Genomic DNA, 13848 nt, shown 5'->3' with positions numbered 1-13848 from the left:
TGCTGGATCACAAAAAATTTAGTGTATATGGTCCCTTTAATGAACTGTATGCCCAAGTGGTGCTATAGAAGAAGCAGTGTAGATTTTAAAACAAATAGATACTTCTGCTCACGATTATGGGCACACAATTGACTTGAATTCCAAAGTGACTCTCATACGCAGAGGTTTGCGCTGGATCGCTATTTCTCTGAAAAAGCACTGTATATGTCCCTAGAGCATGCAAAATCAGAAAGAACATCTATGGGAGGAGAAATCAAATGGAATGAAAGACACAATCTGCATTTGATAGCAGATGGTTTATGTCATTATAATAATATGAAGATCATTACTGAAAATGTAGTTAATTGAAAGTGCTTTAGGATGTTTGCTGCAATCATGTAATTCTTTAGCTCCCCTAGAAATCATTAAGGTTCTTGAATTCTTACATTCTCCACAAAATGATTTCAGTTTGTTGAAGTGGAAAATTCTGTGCAGGGGCAGCACCCGCAGTATCTCCAGGATATGCCGGTATAGAGCTTTGTCATCACCTCAACGTCGGCCAGGGCTTAGAGAGGGCCTTCAGACACATTTATGGAGAAATTAAGGGAGGGAATAGGTTTGAAAGGTCATGGTGCAACTCTGTTCTTCTTCAGGCCCCATTTTTCGTTTCCACCTCTTCCTCCTGGAACCATTCTTGGAGCTGAAGAAAAAGGAACTTGTGAAGTCATGAAGAAGTAGGGTTCCATCAGTGGAGGATAAGAATAGAAAAGGACTTTTATCTGGGGTTTTGATTTGTTAATCTCGTGTTGAAATGTTTTGTAACACCTAGAGACAGATTCATAGATATTAATGGGTGTCTGTAAGTGTGTGCTTACACACATGAACACCCGAAGCTGCCTTATACTGAATGAGACCCTTGGTTCATCAGGGTCAGTATTGTCTACTCAGACTGGCAGTGGCTCTACAGGGTCTCAGGCAGAAGTCTTTCACATCAACTACCACCTAGTAATTTTAAGTGGAGATGCCAGGAATTGAACCTGGGACCTCCTGCATACCAAGCAGATGCTCCACCACTGAGCCGTAGCACCACATGATAGCCAGTATGGTGCAGTGGCAGAGGTGTAGGGCTAGAATCTGGAAGACATCCAACTTGGAATACCTGGTCTACCGTGGAAGCTTGCTGGGTGACCTTGGGTCAGTCACACACTCTCAGCCTAACCTACCTTACAGGGCTGCTGTTAGGATAACATGGGGGAGAGGAGAATGATGTAAGTCACTTTGGGTCCCCATTGGGAACAATGGTGGAGTACAATTAAGTAAATAAAATGCATTTTATAGTATATTAATCAAAACACTAAAGAATCCAACAGCTATGCCTTTTTCTATTATGGTATAAACAGTACACACACACACACAAGATTTATACTGACTCTCGGTGAGAAAGACGAACTATAAAGCAAACAAATTATTAATATTTATGGCTTATGTTTCCATTACGGTTTTTAAAGGACTAGAGAGCAATAGAATAGGATTTCAGAAGAGATTTTCATGACCATTGGATTTTTATGTTGCAGGAGATGTTTTTGAAATGCAAGTTGACCCCAGCCTGCCAAGTTAAGGTTGGAGTATATGATATGATAAATAAACTGTTGTCAGTAGCGAATCTGTTTATTATTCCCCTTTGAACAGCAGCTTCTCCTGCCATGCCATAACCGACTTTTGAAAAATCCCTGGTGATTTCAGATGTAGTTCGCCAGGCAATTAGGGTGAGAGGGAAAGTGGGAGCTTGTATTCTAAAAAAAAGAATAGTTTGAGCCCCGTAGGGCTTTGCACTTTCATGCAGTTCTCTGAACTGTGGCTTCTGTCTGCAAATGTAATAACGGGGAGGGGAGTAAATCCACTGAATTTATGTTTAAGTACATGCCTTCTTTCCCTTACACAAGAGACTCATTATCCCAGTCAGATATCTTCATTCTGCAGTCAGAACTAGGGCACAATTTTTTTTTTTAAATCACGTGGCTCTACCCTGCCTTTGGATATAACTTAAGAAGCGGAGGAACTCTTCGCAGCTCTGGCGTTGCTTGGTGCGCTTAGCTGTGGGGGCTTGCAAGCATCCTTGTAATATAAACGAGATTCTTCAGTTTTGAATTCTTCAGAGACCAAAACGGCAAGACTGCTGCAGCTGAAGTAAAACCTGGATTGATTTACCACTTTGCCTTTATATGCAGTGGTGGATCTACTGTAAAACTAATGAAGATTAAGCTTCAGGGCCCCTAATCCTGGAGGGGGCCCCCTGAAGCAACCTTTTTTTTTTTTAATGAGTGAATTTTTCAACAAAAATTGATGGAGTTTTTTAAAGGGTTTGTTATTAAAAATAAGGCTATTTTAGTGATAGAATCATAAGCCAATGGGTTGAAGTACTTAATATTGACCTTAGAATATGCCATAATACCCATTTTGTATGGCTTCAAAATGTCCTTATAATTGGTCAAATTTCAAAATTTTCTTGGGGGCTTGCAGTGCCCGAACCCCGAGCTTGCTGAGCTCACCAGAATCTATTCATAACCTACTTTTTGGCAGCTGGATCCTCAAATCCTTCATTGGTGCACGGATTAATAGTTCTATAGCTCAGCCCTTAGGCTAGAGTCAATCGGAACCCTAAAAAGATATCTGAATTCTCAATTCAGGCTGCACTCATCTCGCTTGTGCATTTTAACACCAAAAATCAGATTTTCACCTATTTTATCCTAACGAGCCCCCTCTGATGACCTTCTACCTCTCTATTAGAGAATGAACCAATACATCTGCCATAGAACAACCCCAATGAAGAAGATAACGGGGGTTACCCAGACCTCGTTGCTGGTTGTGAAGAGGCCCCCATAAAAGTTCAAACTTCAGAGTCCCAAAAATGTAGGTCCACCACTGTTTATATGAGAGAACTGGAGGGTATAAATGAAAAGCTCATGTTGTTATTTCAGGTTTTTGTGGTGCTTAAAAAAAATTTTTTTTTACAAGGTGATTATATAGTCAACAAAATTTATTGCCAATCCAAGACTAAAAATACAAGTCTCATAAGGGTTAGATGAATTAATTAGACTAGTTTTTGCCATTTAATCAAATGCTCCAGAGAAACAAGAACTGCACCCTTGTGATAGGTGATGTCAGGTCTTGCTTGTGTGTCCGTGTCCTGTTCTTTTTTTCCTCCTGAAAGGAATATGCTGTAGTTTGTGAATAGCAAATTATTCTGCTCATAGGAAAGAATGGGGAAACCCCTCCATTTACAGAGTCCAGTGCTGAATGCACAGTGAAGATACATCTGTTCTTGAACTATGAAGGTTTGCTTTTAGACCCAGTTTATGCAACTGCTTAAGAACATAAGAGGTGCTATGCTGGATCAGACCAGTGGGCGATCTAGTACAGCATTACAAAGTGACCACCCAGTAGTCCTGGAGATCTTACAAACAGGGCATAGAGACCATGGTCTTCTTCTGATGTTGCCCGCTGGTTTTGGTATTCAGAGGCTTACTACTTCTGAATATGAAGTGCCCTTTAGCCATCATGGCTAGTAGCCACCAATGGGCCTACCTTCCATTACTGTCTTCCCCTTTAAAAACTATCTAGGCTCATGGCCATCATTATATGAACTGGGAGTGCATTCCAGAATTCAATTCCTTGTTGAGTGTAATAGTGCTTCCCTTTGTCTGTCCTGAATCTATTGCACATTCTATTTATTTGTTGAACCTATCCAGCTGTCCTATACTGCCTCAGACCATTGGTTCATCTGCTTCAGTATTGTCCTCTCTGGCTAGCAGTGACTATCCAGGGTCTCCAGCAGAGACATGTCTTTTCTGCTTCCTGAGATTTTTTCAAATTATAGATGCCAGGGACTGAACATGAGACTTTCTTCATGCAAAGCATAATCACTGTATTTGATACATAAGTCCTGGGTTCCGTGCGGACAGGAAATCCAAACAATAAGGCCAGACTCAGAGGGGAGAGGGGATTCTACTAATCCAGGGGAATCCTAGTTATGTCGAAAAACCCAACTGCCCACCTTTCCAAAAATTGGAGCAAAATACTCCCCCCCCCGGAGTTAGTCTTCACATGTGCCTAGAATGTATCACAGACCCAAAAAGTGATGTTCTCAAGATGCCAGGTTCCCTTTGAGGGTGCTTCAGCAACCCTGCTGTAAGCCAAGGCTTCTCTCCAAAAATAGAACAAAGGAGAGGGAAATGATTCTGTAAACTCTTTTGGGTCCCCATTGGGGAGAAAAGCAAGGTGCAGAAATCTAAATTAATAAAGGCATAATACTTTCTTTAATATTCCATCATCACCAATACATCAAATTCTCAATGTAGCCAAATCTGTGGCTGGAACCAAGCAGAGTGTTCCAGTAGGAGGCTGCCAGGGAGAGGGAAGGCTAGAAAGCTGAAGACAAGGAGGCGGATAAATGTAGGTTGGCCTGTGGGTGGGAAGGAGAGAAGGAGGCAGGGATAGGGTTGCCAACTGCCAGGTAGTAGTAGATCTCCTGCTAATTCAACTGATCTCCAGCCGATAGAGATCAGATCACCTGGAGAAAAATGGCCACTTTGGCAATTGAACTCTATGGCATTGAAACCCCTCCCCTCCCCTCCCCAAACCCCTCCCTCTTCAGGCTCCGCCCCCAAAATCTCCCACCGGTTGAGAAGAGGGATCTGGCAACCCTGGGCAGGGAAAGGGGAGAGGAAAAGGAAAAAATGGGGGATAAATGAGATGCCCCCGTGAGTCCCTGCATGTCCTCCACTAATTTCTTATAATAGTAGCATACCAAAACCAAAATGGCCTCAACAGTTTCTTAATGTGCAGATCTGAAGCTGGCTTTCATCTGTCGAACCTGGGGGGACTGTATGAAATACCATAGTATCTATGAAAGCCCTAGAGCTCCCTGCTGAGCTTCCTCCCCTCTCCAAACTCCACCCCCCCCAGGATCCACCCCCAAATCTCCAGGCATTTTCCAACCCAGAGTTGGCAATAGGATTGCCAGCTCCGGGTTGGGAAATACCTGGAGAGTTTTGAGGCGGATCCTGAGGAGGGTGGGGTTTGGGGAGGGGAGGGACTTCAATGCCATAGATTCCAATTGCTAAAGCAGCCATTTTCTCCAGGGGAACTGATCTCTATCGGCTGGAGATCAGTTGTAATAGCAGGAGATCTCCAGCTAGGGCCTGGAGATTGGCAACCATAGGGCCACAACAGAAAAACTGTGACAAGCAGCAATGGGGAAATCTGTAGCCATGCTAGTGCAGCCAGATAACTAGTAGGGGAATCTTGGTTCCAATTATAAAATCACTGTACATTGCAGAAATGTAATAACAGCAAATGCATGATTCTGTTGCTCCAGCTGAGCTTGATAGGAAGAAACCAATGGTAGTTCTTGCATATTCCAACAGAGGGCAGTCATATGCGTGGATAAGGCCTCTAGACTTATAAAAACTTTATTTATATGTATATGTGGGTACGTAAAATAACTGATTAGAGCAGATAGAGAAAAGAGTATTTAAATAAACCATAAGAAACTATAAGAAAACTTTACGACTTTCTTGTGGCTATAGCTTCAGACATAAAATGTTTTATTTCAACAATATTTTATTTGTAAAACCAGGATTTGACTTGCAAACAATCCTCCAACTCCTGGTTTTCAATACTTTGGCGCCTGCCCTGGCTTTTGATCAGCTTCCAGTGCCAATTCAAAGTGCTAGTTTTGATCTATAAAGCCCTAAAATGGTCTGGGACCGTCTTACCTACATGACCGCCTCTCCCAATGTGATCCCCCATCGCCTCCTTCAATCATCATCATAGGGCCTTCTACAGGTGCCTGGCCTGTGAATTACCCGCCTGTCAACCACCAGGGGAAGGGCCTTTTCGGTGGCTGCCCCCTCTCTCTGGAGCCAGCTCCCTGGGGAAGTTCATGCCCTGCTGGAACTTTCAGCATTCCGTAGGACATGCAAGGTTGGTTTGTTTTGTGCGGCTTTGGGTTAGTGCTATGAACCGGGGAGATGTTTTAATCCTTCAGATTGGCTTGTTGTTTTAAATTGATGTTTTAATTGGGTTTTTTATACTTATCGTATTTATTTGTATTGTATTTCTATTTATTGTATTTCAGATCTAAGCCGCCCTGAGTCTATTGTGGGGAGAGGGTGTGGGGTATAAATTAAATAGATAAATTCAACATCTGAACTGAGCCTATATATTATAATTAAGGGGATAAATAAATGTCTAATTTTAGATTACAGGAACCTGTACTCCAACTGTCCCTATTTGTCAGAGATGATCTATTTTCTCTGGCGCCTGTTCCTGCTAACACACTGTGGCCATTTATGCCTGGGAGTTTTACCTGAGGTTCGTTGCTCACTGGACCCACTCAATTTATTTCTCTGGGATAATTATCTTATTCTCTTCCCCGCATTGTAGAGTGCATGGTTGCTCCAGATTTGGTTATAAGTTATTTTGTTATTGCTCTAGTACTGAGCTAGAAGACTACCTTTTCAGCGGGTCAGTATAGATGTTCTCAGGAGGTCCTGAGTGGTGGCAGCTGGTTACCAAGGTACTGTTCAGGGAACCCTTTGTCTAAGGATGTTTCCCAGCAAAGAAAGTCTTTGTTATCCTTTTCCTAATGTAATACACACAAGGGTCGCTTATGCTTGGGAGTTTTACCTGAGGTTCATTGCTCGCCGGAGCCACACTTTCTTCTCGCAAAGCTGTGCACCAGCAGTCTCCAAGCTCAAAACAAGAAGATTGTGAGTCCCCGCCCCTTGAAATACTGCTTTGTAATTCGCTGTAGTGCTTAGAAGTCCCCCGCCCCCCAGAAAGCCAAGTGCCAGGTCAAAAAGCATTTTAAAAACCAAAAACAAAATGGAGCTTCCTAAAAGGAATGGGGCGGGGGGGGGGGAACCCAAGCTTTGTTTCTAAATGCCTCTCTTCAGCTCAGAAAGAACTCCCAGGAAGCAGGAAGCATTTGAATCCCCACCTCTTGACACACTTGGTAATTGGCCATAGTTCTTTCTGTGAGAGAAACGTCCCTCCCACAAGCTTCTTCATCCCACGCTTTGCCTTATGCAAATTTCGAGTGGGCTGAGCTCAGGGGAGATGGAAGAATTGGGTTAATGGAGGACCAGGAAGTCCCAGGATTTGTGAGGGCTGGCAGCGAGGTCATCTCTAATGGAGGGAAAACTCACGCATAACTCCAAGGAACAACCAAGACAAACTGGGGGCGAACGTGAGTGAAAGTACCCATGCATAAATGACCAATCTCTAAGTTGTTCCTGTCTTTGAAGGAAAACGTTTAAGTATGCCTTCTCATAATGTTCTTAGGGCCCATTCCTGAAAATTTGGCCCAAAGCCCTTAGGAGGCCGACTACAGCCTCCGCCGGTGCAGGGGCCCACATCAACGGCGCCTGGAAGGTGCACGTCGGCGTTAGTGGCCCCAGCGCCAGCGTGCAGGGCAGGGCGCTGCTCCCCAACCGCTGCTACCGACCGCCGGCTTCTGGCCACCGGCAGAGGCCGCGGCGGCAAGCCAGGAGATGTTCCGGCGCCCCGGGAAGCATTCCCGGGGTGTAACAGCGCCGGTCGCGGGGCAGGGCCGACATTAGTTGGCCTCCCGAGCACTTTCGGCTCGGGAATGCCCCCCCCTTTTTTTTTGCAAAGATACGCCAGCTGGCAAAGATATGCCAGCTGGCGTATCTCCCGTGCAACCCTATGAGGGTTGCACGGGTTTTTGGCGCCAGGCAGTGGTTTCGGCTGTGCCGAAACCTCTTTAGGAGGCAACGCCGGCAGTTTGCCTCCTAAACCCGTCGCGGGCATTCCTTAAGGAATGCGTTGTCTGTGTATGTTAATATACACTAGAATTCTTAGGCTGTGAGACACATATACTGAACATAAATTTCAGTCTAGTAGCACCTTCAAGACCAAGAAGATTTCCAGGGTACAAGCTTTCGAGAGTCAAAACTCCCTGGAGCCAGCACTGTGTAGAGATTAAGAGCAGCGGACTCTAATCTGGGGAACCAAGTTTGATTCCCCACTCCTCCACATGAGCGACGGACTCTAATCTGGTGAAGTGGGTTGGTTTCCCCACTCCTCCACATGCAGCCTGCTGGGTGACCTTGGGCCAGTCACAGTTCTGTCCGTACTCTCTCACCCCCACCTACCTCACAAGGTGTCTGTTGTGAGGAGGGGAAGGGAAGGTGATTGTAAACTGCTTTGAGACTCCTTAAAGGTAGAGAAAGGCAGGGTATAAAAACCAACTCTTCTCTTCTTCTTTGTCTTCATCTTTAATTGCTACTGGACTCCAGTCTTGCTCTTCTATTACTGACCAACATGGCTACCCACCTGAAACTATGAACATAAATTTGTTCTGTTTGCAGAGGTACTATTTTCCCTGCGCACATCCTATCTTCTTCAAATATTCTTGTGGCAAAAACCAGTGCGACTGGGGTACGACTGCATTTGCATCACTTAGAATAATTTGAAAAGGTGTTTATGACTTTCTTTTGTCATGCTAATCAGAGGTGAAAGTTAACACAAATATTAATTGCAGACCCATTTAGCAGACTTGCATTGAACTGAGCAATCATCCGGCTTCATCTTCCATATGCACCACAAAAGATTAATTAATGCCACAAGATAGGGAATTTAAATTAAATGTTTTCAGTCTTGATTCCCAATGATAATCAGCACCTAATTATCTTTAATGACACTCACATTATTATTTGTCTTCTCCTTTATTATGATTGTTTTCCAGGGATACAAGCTCATGCATGATGTGGCATCCCTGAAGAGAACATATGACCTGCTGTGTTGACTGAGAAAAACAGTAATGCTGCCTCTTCATGCTGTCATTCCAGGGTAGGGTTGCCAACTCCAGGTTGGGAAACTCCTGGAGATTTGGGGTGGAACCTCAGTAGAGTACAATGCCATTGAGTCCACCCTCCAAAGCAGCCATTTTTCCCCAGAGAATCTGACCTCTGTAGCCTGGAGATCACTAGGAATTCTGGGAGATCTCCAGGCTCCACCTTGAAGTTGGCGACCCTATCCATAGCTATCTACAAATTACTTGCCACTATATGTAACGGTGCTCCAGTTCTTTATAATTTGTATTTGTTTGTTTGTTTATTGCGCTTGTATCCCACCCTCTCTCCGCATAGCAGGGCTCAGAGCGGCTGTCAACAAAATATATAATCAACACTTAAAACAGCCTTTGTTAAAATACCGCAGTTGAAAACATTATATCTAAAAGCAAACATAGTGATGGTGCTTAAAATCGGAAATCAAAACAAACCTCCCTGGCGAAAAATATAATATTAACAGAGACCAAGGAACATAGCAACCAGCAACAACCAGGTCACAATTGGGAAGAGCTGGTGTGGGGTAGTGCGGGGGGGAGATTGGGTGACAGAAACGGTGTGTGTGTGACCACAGTCCAGGCCAGCAGTTGGTTTTAGCCAATTTAAATAGTAGCTTCCCTCTGCTATAGGTCTGGCAGAACAACTCTGTCTTGCAGGCCTGGCGAAACTGATCCATATCTTTTATGGGCTGGGCCTCCTTTGACAGAGAGTTCCACCAGGTAGCCAGTTTGGCCTTGGCCCTGGCGTAGTGGCAGCAGAACCCTCCTCCGAAGGCCAACAGCGAAGCAATCCGAGTCGGCAGCCGAGAAGGCATTTTGGAAGCTGAGGAGACACGTTGGCCTTGGCTCCCTACTCCTCCTCCGCTGCTGCTGCTGTGTCTGCTGCCGCCTCTCACTGATTCGTTCTTGGGGCATTTGGATGTAGGGTTGCCAGGTCCCTCTTCGCGACCAGCAGGAGGCCTAAAGAGGTTGGGATTTGGGGAGGGGAGGAACTTCAATGCCATAAATTGCCAAAGCAGCCATTTTTTCCAGGTAAACTGATCTTTATCGGCTGGAGATCAATTCTAATAGCAGGAGATCTCCAGCTGGTACCTGGAGGTTGGCTGCATGAATGGAGGTTGAAGTGCGGCGACTCTGAGTCCTTCACTGAGCCCATCTCAGCGGAGTGTCTATGGTGTGAGACAGACAAGAGGCAGTGGCAGCATTGCCAGCTCTGCCTCTGAGGTAAAACGAGCGAGGGCAATGCTGTCTTTTTAGGTGAATTTAGAGCACAGAAACAGCAGAAACAGAAAATCCCCAGCATCTCCAGTTAAAAGGATCAGGTAGTAGATGATGTGAAAGACCTCGGGTTAAGACCTTAGAGAGCCGCTGCCCGTCAAAGTAGACAATACTGCCCTTGATAGGCCAATGGTCTGATTCAGTATAAGGCAGCTTAATTTATTCCAGATCACATCCAATTTTGGAGTTGGTAATATCTCACAATACTTGTTTACGGATATTTTGTGGTTGCCAACATAACATAACTGTGGCCCAAGCCCCATAGATCCTCTAAAATTATATGTATTGCAATGCGCTGTGAAAGCAACATGAGCTGTGTTCCAGTTCAGGTGGTGTTCAGCGCTCTCCAATAAACTACGTTTGATATCATGGGGTTTTTGCAGCCCCTGATTGAATCGGCCCCCGTTGTTTAATTCAGGTGCCATTCCGTTTGCATTAGTGCTGGTGATTTCACACAGCATGGCTTAGATATGGAAACAGAAGCGCTCTGTTCACGCCATGCTGCGAGTGTCCCGTTGCATCACCTTCTTCCGTCTCAGAGAAATTACACACTTCAGCAGTAGCCGAGCAGAAGATTTGTCGATGGAGGGAGAATGTAAAGAAAGCCTGGCATCTGTTCTTTCATGTCAAGAACTGATTGAAGAGCAGAAGGGGACTTTCCTTGAAGAAGTTGTAATCAAGAGCTTCACGCAGAAGCACGAACCCTGCCTTGGGGACAACATGTCAAAGGGATCTCTGACTGTCATTAATCACGTTTTCAACAAAGTGAAGATAGAATGCATTAACATTGGCTTTCCGCTTACACCCTTCCCTGGGTTGGTCATGATTGAGATCCAGTGAGGTATGGTACAGAAGAAGGATAACTTCAGACTTGTGTGGTTTCACTTTAAAAAAAAAATAGAATTCTTGTGGTCATCTGATGGGTGTTTAACTCACAAGCCAAAACTGTGTACCAGAGATCTCTTAACAAATGAATCACAACTGATTCAGGCGGTGTACTTATGCTTAAGAATATCAGTATCACCTTGCTGGATCAAGCCAAGATCCACCTTTCCCATCATTCTTTGCAAGAATCCCAATACTCAGCAGGCTCTAGGAGATCCACCAGAAATTAGCCTGTGATCTAGTATTTGACTGCAGTCTACCTTCTGCTTACCTATGGTGGTAGAACACTAGGCAGAACATAAGAATGTAAGAAGACCCCGGCTGGATCAGACCAGTGGTTCATCCAGTCCAGCATACCATCTCACACATTGGCTAACTAGTTCCTCTGGAGGTCCAACAACAGAGTATAGAGACCGAGGCCTTCCCCTAATGTTGTCTCTTGGCCCTGGTATTTAGAGGTTGACCACCTCTGAAAGTGGAGATTCCCTTTAGTCATTATGGCTAGTAGCCACTGATAGACCTATCCTCTATGAATCTGTCTAATCCCCTATTAAAGCTATCTATGTCTGTGGCCATCACAACATTTTATGGCAGTGAATTCCACATTTAAATCACTCATGGTCTTTTATGCATGACAGTTTTACCTGGGTTTTGATGCACACTCGACCCACACTTTTCTCTTGTGAATCCTAAAAATGCTATGCACCAGAAAAATCACCAGCAAAAACCAGGAAGCGTCTGAGTCCCCGCCCCTTGAAAATGCTGTTTTGTAATTGGCTGTAGTGTTTACTGTGAGAAAAAATGTCCAGTTCCCCTCTTCCCTCGGCAGAAACCCAAGTACTATTTTAAAAACCATTTCAAAAAATGGATCTCTTTAAAAGGAATGTGGGGGGGGGGAGAAACCCAAGCATCGTTTTAAAACCCATTTTTATGTGAGACAAATGTCTGCCCAGAAAGAACTCCGGGTGGGAGACAAAAATAAGGAAGCATTTGAGTCCCCGCCCCCTGAAACACTGCTTTGTAATTGGCTGTAGTGCTTAGTATGTGAAAACCATCAACCCCTCCCCCGCAAGCTCTCCTGTCTTGCGCTTTGTCTTATGCATGGAGATGAGGACGATTTGACCCAAGCTGATCTCAGGGGAGATCAAAGAATGGGCATTTAACAGGATCGGGAAGACCTGAACATTGCGAAGGCTGGGTGTAAGGTCATCTTTAAGGGACGGAAAACTCATGCGTAACCCCAACGAAAAACCGAGTCAGACCAGCAGAAAAAGTAGGTCAAAGTGCCCATGCGTAAAAGACCATTGTGTAAAGAAGTATTTCCTTTTGTCTGTCCTGAATCTACTGCCCAAAAGCTTCACTGGATGCCCTCAAGTTCTAGTATTTTGGGAGAGAGATAAAAAGTTCTCTTTTTCAACTGCTTCCACCCTGTGCATAGTTTTATAAACCCATATCATGTCTCCCTTTAGTGGTCTCTTTTCTGAAAAGTTGCAGACTCCTCAGCCTTTCTTCATAGGAAATGACAGACATGAAATTCCCTCAGTGACTTTGAACCAGCCAGTAACCCAATCTACCTCACTGGAGTGATGTCAAGATAAAATGGGAACATTTCCCTGTGAACCACCGTGAAGTGTTTTCTTAACGAAAAATCACCTATAAATTGTGCACACACCTGCACAGATGCACGCACACTAGACTGGGCTGGGTCGAGTCATAAAACATTGGTAGATTCAACAAACTATTAAGAGATTCAAAACCAAATATTTTAGAATGGGGATAAGATAGTCAAAAGTCTGTAAGACTTTCTCTGCCAGTGACAGCTGGCTGAAAATAGTTTGTATCCTTGCTTCTAAAAGCCCAGATGTTGCTTAATCCACTTCCCAATCATATACAGTCTCTAGAATTCATGAGAAACTAAAATTTAAGAAGTTTGCTTTCCTGTTTGCCTCGGGACCCTGAGGAACAGAGTTTCAGAGGACATGTCAGGCTATTGCAGGAGGAGGAGGTGGGAAAATTGTGCTCCATGGGCGTAAATCCTTTCATCCGCAAAAATATCTACTCTAGATCCAAACCAATGTCTGAATCTTTGGGTCAGCATTTTTGGGGGTTTTTTTGGGCCACACACAATGAATTGCCTTTGGCTTGAAAATGAAAACAGCATCTTCTCATCACAGGTCTGTTTGCAGAAAGAAGTACAATTTAATAGATGGAAGAACGACAGTGCAGTAACAGCAGAAAAGAAATAGCAGCCCTTCTGAAACGAAGATCAGATCTTTGCACTACTAGGTATTCCTGCATTGAAGCTCTCTTTTTAAAAAACCTACCAGCCTTATTGTAAGGAATGCTCTAATGCAGCAGGGAAATGCAACTGGCACATTTTTTTATTGATTGATTTAGTTCCTTTATTTATAGTCTGACATTCTCACTGAGACTCAAGGCAGATTATAAAATTCAGCAGGGCAGTAGACATTGTGGAAGAATGCTGAAGAATTAGCATGTCACATTTCTATCAATTGATGGGTGATCTCTTGCTGCTTTCTCCATTGTTCTTCTCTGCAGTTTACCAAAATAGGTTGATGGAAATACTGTCCTTGATTGCTCTTTCAGTTTTTTATTTAAACCTCTCCATGACATTTTAGAGTGCTTTCATGCATCTCCCTAGAGATTTTAGCTCCGGCACACTGGGGTTGCAACCTGACATATGTCACTGCTTTATTCTAAACCAAGTCATCAATCTTCTGATTCAGTACTGCCTACCCATACTAGTAGCAGCTCTCCAGGAAATCATGCAGATGGCTTTACCAGCCATGACATCTAAGATTCTTTAACTG

The sequence above is a fragment of the Euleptes europaea genome, chromosome 6, assembly GCF_029931775.1.
Source record: "Euleptes europaea isolate rEulEur1 chromosome 6, rEulEur1.hap1, whole genome shotgun sequence".
NCBI classification, from domain to species: Eukaryota; Metazoa; Chordata; class Lepidosauria; order Squamata; family Sphaerodactylidae; genus Euleptes; species Euleptes europaea.
This window is presented reverse-complemented; position numbering follows the sequence as displayed.